Consider the following 20,414-nt stretch of genomic DNA (forward strand, 5'->3'; position numbering starts at 1 on the left):
AATATTTAACCAGTAACCAGTTTCTCAGAGCTGCTTTCTCCAGTTGATGTGTCATTTGTGACAGAATTATTCATTAGTTTCATGATCCTGTCATGACTTAGCAAGTCTCACTCAACTACTTGCAATACTGTTTAGGAACTGAATTTCCCAAAGTGGTTTCTCACTCCTTTTAAATGGCTACATAGGTAATTTTTGAGTTGGCACTGGAGTGGAGAAGGAAGCCCAGTAAATAACCTTCAAGCAAATATCCTGTACAACAAATGGACAAGTTAGTAAGGTGTCACAAGCACCATTTAATGCCTCTGTATATCATCCAGAGTGGAAAACCCTGAACCCTCCAGCAGTTTTCCCTCTAAAATGCTGGTAAAGAGGCAGCTTTTTAACTATCCTCCACCGTGAGCAAATTACCTCTGCTTTCAAATTCACGAGATTATTATTCTCCCATTGCTAACCAAGCTCAAGCTGAAAGAAAACACTGTCATTTGTGACTTTTTCAGTGCCAAACATCTCTGCCACATGGATTTATGGGTTCCATGCTAATGGGCCTTAAAATGGGACTTAATATTTTCAGTCTTAATTCCATTATAGCACATTTCTGAAAAGCAAATAGTGTTCAACTATTCAGCAATTTTGGCCATGGCTCCTTGCTGCTCAGTCAGTCCCCTCACTGCTGCAGGGGAGGCTCTGTGAAAGCCAGGCTGATACAGACAGGGCTGCCTAATCAGCCCTCAGAAAGAGCTGAAGCCAGACAGGGCTCTGTCAGTCAGCAGAACAATGACACAAAATTAATGGATTAACAATGAGGGCAGATCTATATAATCATATGCAAATAACACTCTGTTCACCACACACCAACCCAAAGGCAGAGGGACAGTAATAAATCCAGGATATTTTTAAGATCTTGTCTGCAGAACTAGAATGCATACAGGAAGAACGCAGACATGTAGTGCAGAGCCACAAATTGGTAAAATTTCACATTTCAACAATTACAGGATGAATGAATAAATAACAAACTGGCAAGATGACCCATCAGTTAAATGCTAAACAAAGTACTATTTATATTTAAATATGTATATATTCCATTTTTTTTTTCTCCTAGACAGAAAAAAAAACAAAAAAGAAAAAAAACAAACCAAAAACAAAAAACCCAAGGGATGTTAATGCTGAGATTCTTCAATGCTGAGCTAGCATTGAAGCCAGAAGGAAATTAAGAATGACCTTGTACAAATGAAGCAGCAAACGATGCTCATTAGCAAGCAGCCCCAGTCAGGCAGTGTTGGAGGTATCCAAACACACAGTGAGTGAGAGTTTCCATGGCCACTGGTTCAGGGACACTTAGGAGGAGCAGAAGAACAGCAAAGAGAAGTGTGTCAACAGCATTAAATATATGTAATGGAAGCCATGCATTAAGAAAACACTGAGCTAACATTTATTTAACAGAGAAAGGAACTCCCCTAATGCAATTCAGAAAGCCTTTGTGCATAGAAGTATTGATTTGATATTACTGATTAGGTAACTCCTTCCCCCTCCAGTTGTCAACCAAGATCATAACATAAAGGCTTTCAGCACAAATGGTGCCAGAACATTCTGTGGCAGATAGATTTTTTCCTCTTTCTTACTGACAGGTTATGCCAACTGAAATACCTCTTAATAATTTTAATTAGTTCCTTTTCTGGTTTTTAGTTCAAACAAAATTTAAATTAAAAATTATCTCTGTAAAAGAACAAAGTTGCCTAATGCTGTTCAGCATCATTTATTCAGAGCAAGCTGCACTCAGATGACTGTCCAGTGGCCCATGACATTGTGTACAATTTATAATCCAAATGCCAAAAAGAAAAAGAGAGGGAGAAAATAAATTTCATTTTAATAGGAATATAGAGTTAATGAGTTCTTCTTATTTTATTATCTAAACTACCTTGTCTGGCATGGAGTTAATTATCAACTATGCCTCACAGAGTGTTCTTTTAAAAAGTTTCTGTACAGCTAAAGGCTACTTTCTCCACAAATAAACTTATTCCAGAAAGAAGATGAAGACCTGAGCTAAGGTTATCTTTTCCAAAGCAGTGCTGTATCTGTTTATGGTACTTTAAAAGTGATAAATATCACTCAGCAGTTATCAGACACCTTACAAAGAACCTGACCCTACTTCCATCATATTAAACACTTACATTGGTCTCAGTGGGAACTGGATCATTCTCCAATATTTATTCACGTACTGTCACAAACAATCTGTGATGACTGGATAATGCAGGTATGAATCAGAGAGAGCCAAAGTGGGGGACAACATGAGGAAATGTGAAAGGAGCAGAAGAGCCTAGTTAAAGATAGGCTTAATACTTCTAAAAGGCTTCAGTCTGCCAGATTTATTAAAAACAGAAATAAAGAAAGGCTTTGCATTATTTCTAGCTTCAAAAACTGACAAGATGTTTAACAGGCAAATATACTTTTTCCCTCTGAACTTTTAAATGAGGTTGCTCATATTACAGATGAGTAGAAGGCGTACATATTACCACAGTGGGGGGAAAAGAACACTAACACCCACCACTCTGAGGGGGTGGCACTGAGGTGCTGAGCTTGCCAGAAGACTGAAAGCACAGCCAAGAGCACACTTGACTTATCCCTTTTCCTCAGAAGCTTTTAGTGGAAGGCAATCACAGAACAAAACACAGGAAGCTTATCACCAGGTGTATTTAAACATTACAGCTTTTGTTTCAGATTCTTCTTGCCACACTAAGACAGTCTGCAATTTGTGCAGATCGGTTATCCTGTTTGTTCTTGGCAGGTCTTCTAACTGACTTCACACTAATACAAAGACAAGATTCTGTTCAGGACACTTCTGTTGAGAAAGGAGTTTAAGTTTTAAAAAAACATCATCAGAACTGATCCTTTTGCACCACACTAGGTAGGCAGGGACTGGATAAGAAGGTGGAAGGAAGGTATTATTTCAACAGCTACTTTTCCCCTTGGTGCAACTGAGATGATTAAGGGATACTAAAACATGTAGGAAGCTAGTCAGAAGGAAATTACAAACGCTAAAATCTGACCTAGAATGAGTGCATAGAAAGGAAGGAGGTGTGTCCTAAAGGAACCCCCACAATTCTTCCAGCTCAATTTCACTCGAGTTTAAACGAAGGCAAAACACTTCTTGTACCTGTTCTCAAAGAGATGAAGCTTGAACACCGTGTCATATTCTGAACAATGTCTTTCCACAGATTTAAATGGTGCATTAGTAGTAGAAAGTCATGTAAATAAAAACTGGCAGCAACCAAATATGTAGTTATGTGATTTTTTTTTTTTTTAAGCAATTGGTCACCATGGTTGCTCTCTTATATAACAGGCCACAGATCTGCATCACACATTTATAGAAATCATCATTAATAAGCTTTTACCAGTCTTCAATCTGTAATGGTTAACTGACTTCAGAGCAAATACCTTATTTCAACTCTGAGCCTGTCTTTATTCCCTAGCCTTTGCCTGTCTTTACACACCCAGTAGACTTAAGTCATCAACTACCAAATTTCACATCAATGCAATTATATTTAATCAACTCTACTTGATATTTCTTTTTGATGAGATTACAAGTCATTTTGACAAGTGCTATTTTCCACAGGTTCATGCTGATTGGCATTAATTACATTGCCTTCTTTTAATTCTTTATTAATTAATCTTTATTAATTTCGATAGCTGCTGTTTTGCAGAGTGCATAACTGGATTACCATGAGCAACAGTGTGCTTTCAAAATGGGAGAGAAGTTTGAAAAACACAGTAAAGAACTCAACTGTAGAAGCTGCAGGTCAAAATCAAACACCATCTAGCTTTAAGCTCCCTGTCCAGTCCTGACCCAGCAACTCAGACCCACTTGGCAGAGCAGAGAGCTCTGAAGATGGAAGATAGCATAAGATGAAGATAGCATAAGAGGGAGATGCAAGTGTTCTGCATCAAGGAAAGGGTGAGCACAAACATAATTTTTCCTGAAGGAAGTGAGGAAGAACACGACTGAGAGTGAACAGGGACATTCTGTGAGCACTGTACCACTTCGAATTTATTTTCTTTCCTGTGCTTGCCATGGCAGATGTTGACTAAAATTCAGCAGATCCAACTAGTCAAGAGAGACTGAGCAAGCAGGCTAAACTCCTATTCTGACACCCATACTAAAGAGGAAAAGTCTGAAGACAATTTATAGACAAAATGTATTTGCATGCTCGAGTACCATTTTTGTGTCTTCAACTACAAGGGTGTGAAGGGAATTTTCTGTTTGCAAACAGACACATAAATAGTTAGAGCTCAACTTAAAAAATATAATTAGCACTTGCTGCTGTTTTTCTGTGGCTTGTATGCAAAATGATTTCTGCCTGGGCTGAATTTTCTCTTTTCTATTCCTCCTTTCACTAGTAGCTGAAGCAATAAGAAAAACAAAGCAGTGCTAGTTAGTTGTCAATGTAATAAGGTGCAGAGAGATGAGTGTCACTTCTGTACTCATCTCTGATGACCCTCCACAGCAGGGGTCAAAAAAAAATTTGGATATATACAGTCCCAGTGTAAAAATAAAAAACTGAGCAGTCCAGCAAAAAGCTACAGTTCAGACAGGTCTATCCACTGCTGTGTCTCCCACGAGTTATGAACACAAGATTGCTTGGAGAATCTGGTAGATGTTACAGTACAGTGAGTTTTGCAGGCAATGCAGAAATTCCTCCCATCCCCTATATTAACAGTCAGCCAAATTTCTCAACAAATCACTGAAGGAGAAATCTTTGTGCAGGCTGCTCAATAACTTCACAGCCTCTTTGCAGCCCCACAACAGATGCAGCTCAAGGCTTACACTTTCTAATCCTAATCCTAGGCTTTGCTAAACTGCAGCCCCACCAGTGCCAAGGCCCACATGAAGCAGCTGACAGGGGAGAAGCCTTTCCACAGCCTGCACTGGGGTTTTGCAGCCCTTTCCAGCCTCATCCCCACGGCAGGTCCAGGCTCCATCTCCCCACAGCCCTGCCCTGCCTGTGCCGTGCGAGTGGCCCTGGCCACCAGCTCCTGTCACCCAGCCCTGGCAGCACCTGACAGGACCTGGCACTAGCTGAGCCTTCATCCCCCAGAGCCCACAGCAGCAGCCTGTATGGACAAGATCCCCAGGGAAAAATCCTTTTGGGGCCTACACAGTCATGTGGTGCCCAAATCGGCTCAATCTGCACTGATGGCTTTTTCCAAGAAACATCAATATTTAATACTTCCTGAGCATGTGAAACAGAGGCTCAGCTGTCAGGGCTGTTTGACTTCCAGCCAAGGACTTTGAAAAGCAAATATGAGTGATCTGCCATGGGTTCCACAATATTGCCCATATTCACTACTAAAAGAGCAAATAAAACACTAGCTAAGAAATTACTACATCTGAAATCACACATCTTTTTACCAAATATTTAATAAGTTCAGTCTCTCCTAACTATGTATTGCTCAGGTAAAAGCAATGGAAAATAAAGCCAGGGTCAGAGACTAAAACCTCAATCTCAAATTCAGATTTGGAGGATGATTTCTAAGTCCAGTCCCAGCACAAGCTTAACTGCTTGCTCCTATATAAGTAGTTGATATATCCAGAACTGTACCCTGCTGAAGGTGCACCTCCACAACATTCTGCCCAACGAGACAGTGATCTCTCTGTCCATTTAGGAAGTTCAGGGGTTGGAGCATGCAGCATGGGAAGAGATGGCACAACAAGATTAATTTAGTCTTGAGTAGGAGCTCTTGGTGGAGCTCTTGGTCCTGTCTACAGCTAAGGAGAGTGTTTAGAGAAGACAGGGACAGACCCCCTCTTGGAGGTGCAAAAGGACAGAATAGGAGGCAAAAGACACAAATTGCAAGATAGGAAAGCCAAATTATACATAAAGAGCACCTTTTTCCACCACAAGCACAGCCACTGGAACCTGGCCTCAGAATTTTAGAAAGTCCATCCAGAGATAGAAAGCTCCATGAAACACAGCCCTGAGTAACCTGATGAAACTGGATCTGCTCTGAGCAGGGAATTAGACAAGATGACCTCCAAGAATTTCTTCCCATCAGAATTATTCTGTGATTTTACAAACCTTAGCTTTTAAGAAACACGCAAAATACCGCTATAGATATTTTAGTATAAGGCTTTAAACATTTGTTTGCTTGACAAATACAAAGCCAGCAAGAGATAAAACCAGATTCTGCTGTAAATTAAAGAGGACTTTTTTTTCCAAGAACATCTGGAACCTGTATGTGCAATTGCCATACTGCTAAACAAAGAGCTGGCATGAAGAAAAAGAAAAGGATCTGTTTTCATTTAGGCTATTGTCCCTTGGAGCTAACATAATGTATAATGTGTTTGGGGTTTAAGTGTAGTGATTTGTTTGGAATTAAATATAAACATAATTTCCAAAATCCAAGAATAGTGGTAAAACCAGAGATAAATCTGAATCAGAACACAGCTATAAGAGCTGTTTCCTGAAAGTACTGAAAATGTTGTAATTACTTCACAGGTACTGTTTCAGAAGTAACCTAGGTCTGCAGGTATCTAGATTTCAGTGATAGTCACTGTAACTTAAGCTCCTAAGGACTTCAATAGTCTTTGAAAATGGTACTGAATTATTTGAAAATGGGCTCTGAATTATTCCTAACTCACTTCTTTTGGAAGCCTGACCTCTTCAGCAATCTTGCATTCTTTCTTTTAGGAATATATTATTTTGTATTTGTCATTTTCTTGTGCAAGATGAACCCGAAACTTTACACATTCTTCATATCCAGGTGTAAACTTCAGCCTAGGTCTATGCCATCCTTATTCATGGTCATTTCTTAGCAACTCTATTAATGAGAGAGTTAAAACCTCAGTTAGGTACCTAATTTCCATACACAGAGTATAGGAAGATTAAGACACTTGGCTTAATGCCACCCAAGCTTCCTGTGCTGCAAACACATAAACTGGTCCACAGGGAGCACTGAAAACAGATATTTCTGAAACCATGTCTTTTTCCTAGACAACAGCTCTCTTGTAGCTCAAAACTAGGCACCTGTGTGGAAAAGGGAGTCACAGTCACTAATTTCTTTCTGAATGTAGTCACAAAGTCACCAATAAGAGCCAGCAGCTCTCTTTTCTTCTAGATGGGGCTGCTGGAGGAAGAGAATTGAAGCTACAGCACCTGCTGAACTCTGCTCTCCACATCTAAGGAAGGGCTCTTCCCTCACCCACTGCCAGTGGCCCTGTGGATCCTGCACTCCTCCCTCTACAGTGAAGCCTTCTCACCTGACATCACTGTTAATACAAGAGAAAGCAGCAATTCCACCCCTGCATATTATTTAAAGACATTATTTTGCATTGCATGAGCTGTCATTTTAATGTTTTTCACATTCAGGGATGCCCTGAAGTTTCCTGAAGAAGTGCACAAGTCTCTTGGTCACTCCACAAATCCAGCACATTCATACAATACAGTGTGGTTACCTGAGGCACAACATATATCTGTTATCACCTCTTCCATGTCTATTTATTTATATATGTGTGTGTGTGTGTCTGTATAATCTCTGTCCTGGCATGAAGGCCAGCTTCATTCAACCACAGAACTCCAATTCAAAGGCATATTGGTTTGACTCTTCTTGAGTCTGAATCCATCACCAGCCATATGAGAAGCAAAAATTTTACATGTTCTATTTTCTTATTCCTACTATTCATCAATGTGCTAAGCACAATATATAAATGAAAAAATCATGTGTCTATGCCCATGTTCAAGGCATTCTAAAGATTTTGCTTTCTCTAATACTAGATGTCAACAATATATTAAAAAAATTATTTATTTATTTACTCTTACAATTTCACATTATGTGCAACTACTGCTTACACACAAGTCCTGTGTTTATAAAGTAGAAGGCATTGGAAGGACAAAATCAATGAGCCAGAAATACCTGAGACAAATTCTGCTTTCCTTTTCAATTGATACTAAATTCAGTGAAATTATACATAGAAGAGTCTCTGTATTTCCTGCTTATATTTGTGGACAATTAGTTTACTGATCCTGTTGTTTGAATTCTCTGTGAAGGACACAGCCTCTGGGAAAGCTCCTGACCCTTCTTGCCTTAGCTGAGCCTTAGCTTACCTTCTTTGACTGATTAATCTTATTGACTCAGGTGTTGCCAGCTTATCAGTCCACTCTTCACAGGTGAACAAAGGAAATTTTACACAAGGGCTGCTCCTACATCTTATGTTAATCAAAATTTACTGATTCAGGTTTTGCCTCCTCCCCAACATCTTTCCAGCTTGCAGACAATTACATTACATTACACACTGCACACTTGTCTGCAGCATTTATCTGTGTTGTAGAGCTTCTCTGCAGCAGACAGCATGTTGGTGCCTGTGGAGTCTGAATTCCCAAAGATGGGAACCAGATGCTACCATAACTATGCATACAAAAAATACTATCTTCCTATAAAAAAAACCCTTGAAGGACTTTATTCAGATTTTATGAGCCATCAAGTGGAACAGCTGGGATTTTTTTGATAGGGTTTTTTTGTTTGCTTTTTTTTTTTCAGTTCAATAATTTTCAAGCACAGACATTTGCCCCAAAGCATTTCCCTTCAGATACAATATGTTTTTATTTCAGCTTTCCCTGCTAAATTCTACTCTTCATTTATATGTCAAAATATTAGGATGCTCTTTTCCTACTCTCATGATTTTTACACATATACTTGTGTCAAGAGTGAAACAACCATCACCTTTTTTGACTGACAGTCTCAACCCAAGAGGCAAGGAAGAAGCAAAGCCTTTATAACTTTAGGAAGGCTTTTTATGTTTTTTTTTTTTTCCCCTAATGATATATACACTGAGATACTTTCTGTAACTGACAAGAAACAGATAGAATTTCAAAGGAACAGGAAAACAATGCACCACTACAGCAGATGCGTGCCCAGGGAAACGATGAAAAAACAAAGTTTTCCACATCTTGTTGCATAAAAGGTCAAAAAAGAAAATCACAGATGATGGCAGTTTAACGCAAACAAGCAAGCAAAACCCTCTGAAGTTAATTTACAAAAAAAAAAACCCCTTACAATTAAAATACTTACTTTTAAATCATTATTATACAAATTAAGAAAAATAATAGTTTACTCTTCACGGCAATTTTTTCTCATGCTGTGTTTTACAGTGTTGCTGTTTGAAAGAGCAGAAGAAATACTCTTGTTGCTACACCTTCACTTGTATTGCTACACCTTCACATACAAGTGAAGGTGTAGCAGATTGTTAAGTGCAACAATCATGACTCTCTAATGCAACTTCCCACACAGCAAAAGCAATGAATCTTCCCTACATTAAGCCTCTTAGAGCCCACACAAAGTGTGGTTACCTTCAGCTTTTTTTTTCCCCCAAATATCAATTCTAATTTGAAAAACAGACTCTAAAAGACAACTATTTGCTGTTTGCTACCCTTGTTCACTTCAGCAGGTCATTGCCCTTTCCTAAATGTACTGCCTAAACATGCACATTTCATTACCATTCAGAATTTGTCTAGATCCAACTTCCTGCCATTAATCCTGACATGCTTTTGTCTGCTAGGCTGAAGTCCTCCAGTATCATATTTCTGTTCCCTGCACACTGTCAACACATCTCTCTGTAAATCTGTTTGATAAACTAAAGTCAAGCTGTTTGAAAGCATGGTTTCTAAACTGTTAATCATCTGAGGGTCTCTTCCCAGAGCCTTCTCCATTTTTTCAACATCTTCCTTGTCTGTAGAATTAAACAGAGTATTCTATCCATGGCCATATTGACTTATAATGCAGAGCTAATTCTTCACAGCCTCACTTCATATGTTCCTCTTGGAGATATTTGAGAGCTGCATTAGCCCCCCTGTCCAGTGTCCCACTGTGAGCTCATATGCAAACAACACAGATCATGACAAAGATCAAGATAAAATCATGATACAGATCTTTTCCAATAGCCACTTCTCAGTCTTCTGGTCCCTCTTCCATAGCCATGGTCTGCATTCTTTACTGTTGGTTTTATGACATTACATTTGACACCTGTGGCAGGCACACATCACTGTTACCAGCCATCTTCTCAACATCATTTGAAAGGTTTAACAATGTTTTTCCATTTAGTGCTCTATGGAATTCTGTATCTCTACTGAACCCCAACAGGAGCAGAGTCATTTAACATGATACAGAATTTCATCTAGTTTCATCTATTTAATACATTCCAAGTTTGTTTCATATTGCTGTAATGTATGAATCAAGAATTCACAGGGTGTTAAACCAAACAGCTCAGTGATGTGTATATATATCTATACAGATATATATAGATATATATATATATATGTAAATGGTATTGTATCAGTTGTACTCTATTAACTGAACATGCAATCACCTCAGGAGAAACATTTCAAGCCTCTATTATCAACACATTTTCCATAATCCTAAACTCATTGACAATGTTTTCTTTTTCTTATTGTATCCCATCACAGGAATCTTCCTCTTTGCCCTGCATCAATGTCATGTCCAGTATGTTTTATGGAGACCTGGACAGTTCTACTAAAGTCTTGAATAGGTAATAAAGGTAGTATGCCTTAAATAGGGGCATGTTACCTCTCTGGTGTCCCCAGAATTTAATGATTTAGTGAAATACTTCTATTTCTTCTTCAGAGTTTTGTTTTCCTTCCCTCTAGTCCCATTCCCATGCATTGCTTGGTGGAAAAGGTACCTGCATTCTTATTTCTATCAGCCCTATTTCATGACTTCTGTAATATAAAATGTTTCTCTTCAACTTCTGTGATCATAGGAATACTTTTTTCAGATTTAATTATGCAAGTCGACTTTTGATCTTCATGCATACAGAGAGAAATTGAGAAAAAAAAGAACTCTATACAATCTAAATATGTGAATTCTAAAGACTCATAACTCAGAAATCCAAGGATTTATTTTTTTTTCCTGATGGTTTGCATCTCACTCATGATAGGTAATAGTTCAGGCTGATAGAAGTGCTAGCTTTGGAGCAAAAGCCAAATTGAGAGAACCAAAATAAATCAGAATAAGCAAGTTTCAAACAGAAAGTTTATGGCTAATTAAACGACCTGAACTAGAGGCCATGAGGCCCTTGGGGATCTCTGAACAGTGCTATCTTTCAGATTTTCGAAAAAAAGTAGTTGGACAACTCAAGTGTCTCTCACCTTGCACAACAAATCAGGCATTTCCACATAACACAACACAGCTCATTAAAGTAGTTGTGTCTTAATACAAGGTTGATGCTGCTCTAGGAAAGGACATACAAAGAGGTATTCAGAAAAGAAACAACTATAATTTCTGCTAATGTTGTATTTTCTGTCTTTGCCTAGATTTCCACAGTTTTCACTTACTCAACATTCTTTCTTAGATTCAAAGAGATTCTTGCTGCAATTCTCACAATACAGTAACTGTCTTGGTTCCTTCCTCTCATGACTGTTGGGATGATAAAACTAAAGATCACATCACTAATTAGCAGCAGTAGTTCTTTAGCCTGGTTATTAAAAAAATACACTAATATATAACCTATATGAATCTCTGACTATAACCTAAGAGGAGATTTGAATCCATTGCCCAGTTTTGAGCAGAAGAACAGACATATTAAAGAAATTATGACTCTATTGATTTCCTGAAAATAGACAGCTGAAGAGGCAGACCCTGTCAACACTTTGATTGAAGATATAATTGAAAATTCTTTATTAAACAACAGAAAATACACTTGGAAGGAAAACCCTCTAGAATTCTCCAGTCATACAAAAATCCCTAAAGCTACATCCCAAAATTGCAAAATCTCAAGAAATGTGTTCACAGGGATAACTGTGGCTGTTAGTTGCAATGTTCCCGTAATTACTTATGAATATACACATTCATTTCTTGTTTTCTTCTTTAACAGGTCTGTCTCCTGAAAGGCAACCAGTATTGTCAAATCAAGATGTGTGGCAAAAAACCCTGGAGTCCCTGTCCAGCATGCAATGTATTTGTATATTCCTGAACTTAAGTAACTCAGAAGAGACCAAGAATTTTACTAAAATATGCCAATGAGCAGCAGTTGTGAGATATGTTCAATTTACATCATCTTCAATTTACAGCTGAGCAAAGAGGTGAGATTCTAAATCTCTATTTGCTGTGAGCCAACTAGTCATGTGTACAGGTGCACTGTGGCCTTATGTTTTAGAAGTACAACACAGGGATGAATATATACAAGCCCAACTGGCAGTTGTCTACCTAATATTAGATTATGTGGCAATAAACAAATACTTCAACATTTCAACACATTTTCTTGTTTGGTTTTTATTATATGAGTAAGGAAAACTAAAATTCCTTGTATTCCTTGGTAATTGTAAGAAAAGCCAGTCATTCAGCAGTTGAACAGATTGTTCTCAAGGTTAAGAAAACACTGACTGAGCATGTGATGGAGAATGCTACAGACAAGGTAGAACACAGCTGAATTTCAAGGCAGCTGGGGCAGCACTATAACAATACTTGTAACAGGAAAGCAGTAATCAGAATAAAAGTTTGCCATTCTGAACTTCCAGGTGTTTAGGAACAAGTCTTTTTACTATGGATTTATGGTCTCTTTGAGCAAAGGTTATTTTCATGTTTTTAAAAACAGAGAGAAAAAAAACCCATGGTGCATATAATTTTCTGCTATAGACAGTGCCACTGCATCAATTCATTTTTCTCTCTCCACAAATCAAGATAGAGACACTGTAAATCAGAACTCTTCTGTGAAGGTTTAAGGGAAGCATGAAATATGCAAAACACTAAATCAACATGAGGTTTCCTAAACTATAGTTGGCAGTCACAACTATACTAAAAGTCAAAAGATTAATGCTGACCATTTTCATTTCCACTGCCCTAAGAGTAAAAAGCAAGATTGAACACCAGGAGTCTTTGGTAACAGGTGCTGAGGGATTACTGCATATGCTGCTAGCAGTTTTTCTTAAATGTATATGACAGGTTTCAGGGAAAGGCAATGCTGAAGGAAGGAAATAGCCTTAGTTCCTTTTAAGTTTTTCTAAATCAATGCAGGGAGTGGATGTTCAAGTAGCAAGTATTCTGGCACTCAAGAAGCCTTGTTACAAATTACAAGACAAAAAAAAAATCTATGTTTAATTAGCCCCCCCCCCCCCCCTTTTCAATCTGTTGAAATCAGCAGGAAATCACAAGATATGATGAGAAGTAGGAAAGAAGTTGCCTCTGTTTTAGCATAGTGTATGGAGAGCAGCAGAAATTCAACTTCTATACACCTAGGTACTTTTGTAGTGAATGCTTGAAATCACCCAAAAGAATTAGAAACACAAGCCCATGAAAAAAATTGCCTCCTTCTTTAGCAAACCACTAAAATAACCAGTGCCAGATTACCAGCATCCCATACTCTTCCCTGTATGCAAAACATCTATTGATGCAGAGCATCTAAGACATGAGAGTCTCAGCCAGAATGGGCCAGCACAGTCCTTTACAGGTCTAAAGCCTCTTATCTGTAACAGCACAGATAGACAAGGCAAACTTTAAACTAAGGGAACATCTCAGAACATGGGAAAAAGCCCATTGCTAATTGCTGAAGACAGGAAGTGTCTTGGTTACCTCCTTCTGCCATGATGGAGGCTACAAAACACTTAGTGCTTCTACAAAGCATCTGCATTGCATGAAGTAGATTAAGTAGGTGGTTGCATTACTGGCCCCTTTCACTGTAATATAATCAACTGTTGACTCTAGGATCTCAGAGAGATGGAGGGTGCTTGCTTACTAGGTAAATGGGTCTTTGGTTATCATGTATTTCATGGATTTTTACTTGAGAAAATAAGCAGGCAGCGAAAAAAAGGAGGGAAAAGCACATTTATATGCATTGTATTCATAGGTGTAATTTTTTATTGAAAAACTTAACACAACTTATTATATAAAAATTAATAGGACAAATGAATTCCAGACATAAGGTCAAGTTTTTTTATCTAAGAAAGTTAAAATTGAAATGGTGCAAAATAAACATTTGCAGAAACAAAAGTTTATAATTAAACACCACTGATTCCTACAGGAATCAGAAAAAAATCTGAGATTCTGGGTTTTAGGAAATATATACCAGGAAAAAATAATACAATGAATTATACTTAGGAGACAAGACATCCATTTTAAGACAATCTCTTAAGCAGAAAAAAATTCCACAGAATGTGTCCTTTGCTTTACAGAACTATATATTCGTTGTATCACAGAGAAACATTATATCTCAAAACTTTATAAAGAAAAAGGAAAGAAAGGGGAAAATTTTCTTGTGAAAGGTTAGTAACACAAGAAACTGCAAATCTTGCTGACTACTTTAATAACAGAATCATTTAGTGATTACCATTACCACCAATACAAAACAAACCATATGTGGGGCAAGTGCAGGTCAGAAAACACACATCTTTTGCAACACATAAAAGCAGGTGTAGCACATTTCAAGGAAGACATAACATCAAAGTAACATACCTTTCATGGGCTGGAATTTTAATTTCTCTGTTCAATGGTAAATAATTTGTTCCTGGATAGTAATCTTTTCCTTTAAATTCTTCTAAACAGTTATATTTTTAAAACATGCTTAGACCAGAAAACTACATTTGTTAACTTTAAACATAGAGTTGTTTACCTTAAGTGGATTACTTTGATATTGGGAACATGAGGAGGATTTATATCCTTTTCATAAGTTACATGCTTTGAGACTAAGCAGATGGCACACCCCTGCAAGTCAAGTATTCTATGATAATCGAGGGTAGTTTTAGCTTATTTCTTTTTATAGCACCATGGATCACTCCCAAAACCCTATTTAAAAATCAAGGTCCATTATCTGTATTTTAAGATATGAATGCAAGCTAATAATTTACAACCAATTTGGAGTGGATGTAATTGGCATAAAGATTCAAATGACTTTTTTTCACAGCCCAGTGCCAACTTAAACCTATTCCAACCAGATTTCCAACCCAGGTCTAAAGAGCATATATATTTTCTTAAGCTTTTATTTAAGTAATGGCAGCATGCAATACCCAAAGATTCAGATCCCATTGTTTCAGATACATACCCTACACAGTTCTTATTAGAATTGGACATACTCTGGAATCTTGCTGTGAAGCTTGCATTTTTTTTTTTCCAAACAAAAGTGTCATGGGGAGTGTGTCGGCTTTAAAAAAGAAAATCACTGGAAATTGTTTGGGATCAAAGACAGAGCTACCATGCAAAATGAGAGATCCCTGAAATACCTTTGCGTTCCCTCTCTTCCAGATGTGGCACTGAAGTCTTAATTTTTTCATTGCATATCACATCGTTGTCTCCACTACTCCACACTGACTATTCTTACACGTAACTCTCATAGTCTTTCTCACCAAAATTTTTGTTTACACTGAACCATAGAAAGAGAGTATTCCTTATGCCTCAACTGCCAGCTTTCTTTCGCTTCAGCAGAGTCACAATTCCCATCTGACTGGCATCAATTTATATACATGAAATAACACCAATAACAGAAAGCAGAAACAGCCTGTTAGTTAGGGCTCTCACAGCAACAGGAAGCACAGAAAAGCAGTGACTATGAACATAGATCTCTTACATATACTGAGGAATGTTAAGCAAGTATGAAAAATCAGCCACTGAGGTTGTGCACTCAAACCTAGGTGCCAATTCTAAACATTTCATGGTCTTTCAGGAAGACTGAGATCATTGTGATTAAAATTTCCTCCACGAGCCAGACCAAGACAGGCTTTGAAGGTAGAAATATTTGTGAAAATGATTTACAGATGTTTCCAAACTTGCTGCCAGCATTCCTGCTGAAAGATAGTCAGTGGGTCTTTTATCTTAACATTCTTTTTATGTATTTCTTATGCAGTATATGATAAGGATGAGGGAAAAGAATCAGAAATTCTGATTAGAGTTATTAATACATAGTTCTTCAAAATACAAGATTCCTCATAATTCAGACAGCAAGAAACCAAAATGTGTTTCCACCCAAGTCTCAGAAAAGAATTTTTTCTTAAGGATGCTGAAGTGACAACTATTTAATAACAAGAACTTCCAAAGCGGTGCCCAAACTAGGGAACCACCAGAGCACCTGGGTCCACCACTCTTCAGCATGAAGAAACACTATCATCTGAGTCACCAGCTGCTCAGACTAAAATATTCTTTAGGAAGGCACAGATGAGCACTTTCACTTTCTGACAATGTTCACAGGCTCTTTCCTGAGAGGTCTCTGATGCCTCAGCAGCCCCAGTGCCCTGGGTGCCTGCACAGCCTGATGTGCACCTGCTCCTGCCAGGAGAATCAGCAGCAGATTCCTGACCTGGCTCTCACATCTGCCAGTGGCACGCTCCAGCTACCCCAGTTAGAGCCAGACAATCCACACAAATCCAGGGCTTCTCCTGTGCACCTTCACATGCCAACAAGATATATCCTCTTCAATCCTTTCCTTCTCTACTAGCTGCTGCCTCTGTTTCTTACCTGTTTTCCTGTGCATGTTCTGACAAAATCTTTGTTGAAGTGCCAGAAAAAATTTATTTTTGCAAACTTGCCCCAGATCTCCAAAAAATTTAAGCCAGGATGTTAAAATGGTGTGCCTACAATACACAGTAGTCTTTAAGGGAAAGCTCTGGTGTTTCCTGGATTCCTTTGAGCTTTAAAACAGACATATACACAAAGGCTGTATGGACTAACTATAAGGAAAAACATCAAACATCAAAAGCTGTGTGATTAAATGAAGCTTTCCACATGTATGCAAAAAGAGAGGCATGAGAGTCCAGGATTTCTGAAGTTCAGCACAGCAGCTTTGACAAGAGGGCCCCACAAACACTGTCTTCATATCAGCTTTGTAGTCCGTGCAAGATGCAACAGAATTTTTTAAAAATGTTCAAAAACTATTCTCTGGAATGGAAGAGAGACCTGTGGAACATTCAGCAGCATTTTGAACACAACATTCACTGTACCCCGTGGCCACAGTGCACTGCCTCACCTCTTCCTACCTTGCTGCCACACAGGGATGGGGAATAAGTGGGGAAAGGGTCACCAGTTTTTCCAACAATTAAGGTAAGTGTAAGTAGACCTGATCCCACACTGAGTAGCTGTGTATGCATTATACATCCAACTAACTTTTTCTATTCTTATTTTGCCTTAATGCAAGAGCTTTTAAAGAAACAGGACATTCCATTTGAAAAACATGCCATGCAATATCTACAACAGTAGCATTGTGTGGCCCTTTTTAGTGTTTAGTTGCACAAAGATGTGGAAAATGATCCCTAGAACAGATTCTTCAGGCTACTTTCAAGATTATCTATATTCCCATTAGGCTCAATTAATCCAAATATGACTGTATCTGATTTCAGACTGAGGTGGGCTTTTGTTCCAAATACACTTACACTTCCTGACAAGCAACAGGAAACAACTTTAAAGACTAACATTCAAAAATATCTCCTCCTCAAAAGTTTTTTTACCTTTTTTTACATCTCAAGTGAAATGGGCTTTTATCTCTCTCCTTTATTCTGATGCAAAGTTCTTCCTCTCCAATAAAGCAAGTTTACTGTGATGGAGCAAACAAGAAACAGCACAGAGATCCCAAAATCTTTAATGAGTTGTCACAGACAACAGAAAGGCTCTGGTCTAGTTTTGACTTCTAGTTCCTGCATCATGCTATCACCCTCAGAGAGATTATTGAAACTCTACAGCCCAGCCACAAGAGAGAATTTTTATTCAGAAGGGCAGGTTTATTAACAGAGTAGTCAGGCCAAAGCTGAAGTCTGAGTCCCAGAAGTTTACTCCATGTAGAAACCAGCATAGATAGGAATAAAACTCCTGTGCCCCTTGGCCTGATAAAGCTTCACAGAGACACCAGTGAAACAAGTGCCAGAAGGCCCTTCCCTCAGTTCTTTGGCAGCATCAGCAAGGAATTTACTAATCCCTTACCTGGGGTGGCACACTCCTACTACAGCGTGCTGGGAGGACATAAGGCAAGAGGCTGGCACACCAAAGATGCTGTGCTTCTTAGAATAAAGACCCAAACTGGAGGCAGAAGTTAAGTCATGCAAAAAAATTCTAAAATGCTCTGTAAATGATTCATTAGGAGTAAAGTATCTTAACGTTATTTCACATTCACTAAATGAATTATTCTCATCATGAATGTGTACTGGTAAGAAGCAAGATGAGGCTAAATTAGCATGATTGAAGCATATCTGAGACAAAAATGAGTGATAGCCCTAAACAAAAAGGCAAATTTAGTGCTTGTCACTAAAAGCACAATTGATTGAATTCAGTTTCTGTGTCAGAATCACCATTAGAAATTCATTATTCATACCTGTATCATCTAATATTCATAAGCCTACCAGCTGAGCACTTTGGACAATTTTCAGTGTTTGCTCCTTTAAAGCATTCACATACTGTCCCAGGGGAAGCCTGATGTGTCATAAGTTCCCTCACAGCAATATCCCAACAAATGACAATCCACAGAAGCTGCAGCCCTTTTAGCTGGTTTGGAAATCTGTCAGCTATAGATCATGAACTGTAACAGTCAATTATTGAGACATCTGATAAGTCTCCTGGTTTTTTAAAAACACTAAGAGTCACCGTGGCCTTAGGATACTTCTCCATGGCTCAGTGCCAGCTACAGGCAGTCAAATGACTGTGATTGTTGAACTAGTAATGCCTGAGAACAGAGAAATTACGAGCTCCCAGTATTCCATGCCTGATATTTCTGAAGTAATTACAACCAAAATTTCCATGGATGCCTTGACATTTCCTCCATACTACAGTATTTCAGTTAATTGGGTTTTTTCCTGATGATTGATGACTTATATCTGTGCCTCATCAGAGGTTTGCTTTGCTTGTTAGGAAAGTTAGACTGAAATACTGTGGGTCATTATTCAAATTTCTAAAGAATAGGTTCTACTCTTCAACTCTGAACTTCATACTTCAGCAACTTTCTCTGGCTTTGTAATAATTTCTTACTTACTCACCGTGAAAACACAATATATGACACACATTCAAAAACAGCATATGTAGCTAGTAGTCACTACTCCTTGTGCCACTGACAACCAGAAAAAGCAAAAGTTTGGAATTCATAGGCCTGGTACAAAGGACTGTTTCACATTGTAAATAGTGCACCATCTCAATGAGTTAGACAACCAGTGCCTTCTACTTCGCATTTTATAATACACGTACAAGTACGTCCCTGCGCTTCTCACCCCAACTTGACAGAAATACAAAGAGACACAAAAGATGCAAAACAAAAATTAGGGATCCAGATTTGGCAAACAACTTGGCGATTTTCTTGTTAAAAGGTCAAGCAGTGAACAACTGACTTGAATTTGCTGCTTAAATTGCCAGCAGATGATGTAACTTGAAATCCAGGACAAAACTGACTCACATAAGCAATATTAATCTAATTGTGCAATACCCCAAACTAAACCAGGCACTTTTGTCTTGCTAAGTACAGTTTAAAAATAAACAGTCTAAACATGAGATCTCTGCTGGATGAAGCGCACCCAAGAATTCACAACATCAGCTAGAAGCTAACAGAGTTCTACTTAAAATGCTATGATTTACACAAGGGATTTTGAGTAAATTTAATTAGTTTCCTGCATTTCAGCAGAGTATATTAAGAGCAAATGAATTCTCTCAGCATAAACAATGAAACAATGAAGAACAAATGAGTTAAGTCATCTTCATAAATCAATTCATGCTAAAATATGTGCTAATCCCAATCTGCACTCCAACTAGATATTACCATGTGTGTACATTCAACAATTTTAATTTAAATTGCCTGCAGCTAAACAGAAAAGGGCAGCAAACCAAGACCACTGTCATCATTCACATTTGCTATTGCAGCATCTCATCTGTCGAGAAAAAATGGCAGAGTTGTCCCAAACAACTGGATCTTCTAAAATGCTACGCTTAATCCTTTTACACGACTCACTTGCTGTATGACACTGATCGAACATGTGCAGCCCTCATGTTGGTGAGGAAAAACAGGAGAGGAAAATCTTTATTCCAGATTTACGGAGTGCAACAGCTTTATAAGTTTTCCATTTACCTTTAAAATAAAGTAGAAGCATGTGGAATTGCTAACAGTTTGGCTCTCTCAAGGGAAGGAAGCTGATCGGAAAGTGCTTGAGGCGCTCGCTCATGTTTTGAAATCATGATCTCTCACTGGATTGGATTGAAAGTGCTACAATAATGGCTTATTCTCCTGTTATTTCATTACTCTTCCCAAGCCAATCTTCTACTTCAGAAAAAGCTTTAAAAGACAAGGATTATCACCATGTCTTTTGATACATAAGGATTCAACTGGGCTAAAAAGATTCTATTCTGCAAAGAGCACACTTCTGCACAAAAAAAAAAATTTGTTAGTAATAATTGATATTTCACTCTTTAGCTGATATGTCCATTTAACAAAATGTTTTGCTAACAAATTAATCAAGATAGCC

General features: G+C 38.2%; 1 protein-coding gene across 1 annotated transcript in view; it reads right to left on the reverse strand.

Moving 5' to 3' along the window:
- Window positions 1-20,414, reverse strand: part of KIF26B (kinesin family member 26B) — a 264,374-nt gene that overhangs the window by 133,793 nt on the left and 110,167 nt on the right. The gene's annotated exons all lie outside the window — the stretch shown is intronic.

This window comes from Erithacus rubecula, assembly GCF_903797595.1.
Source record: "Erithacus rubecula genome assembly, chromosome: 2".
In the NCBI taxonomy this organism is placed as follows: Eukaryota; Metazoa; Chordata; class Aves; order Passeriformes; family Muscicapidae; genus Erithacus; species Erithacus rubecula.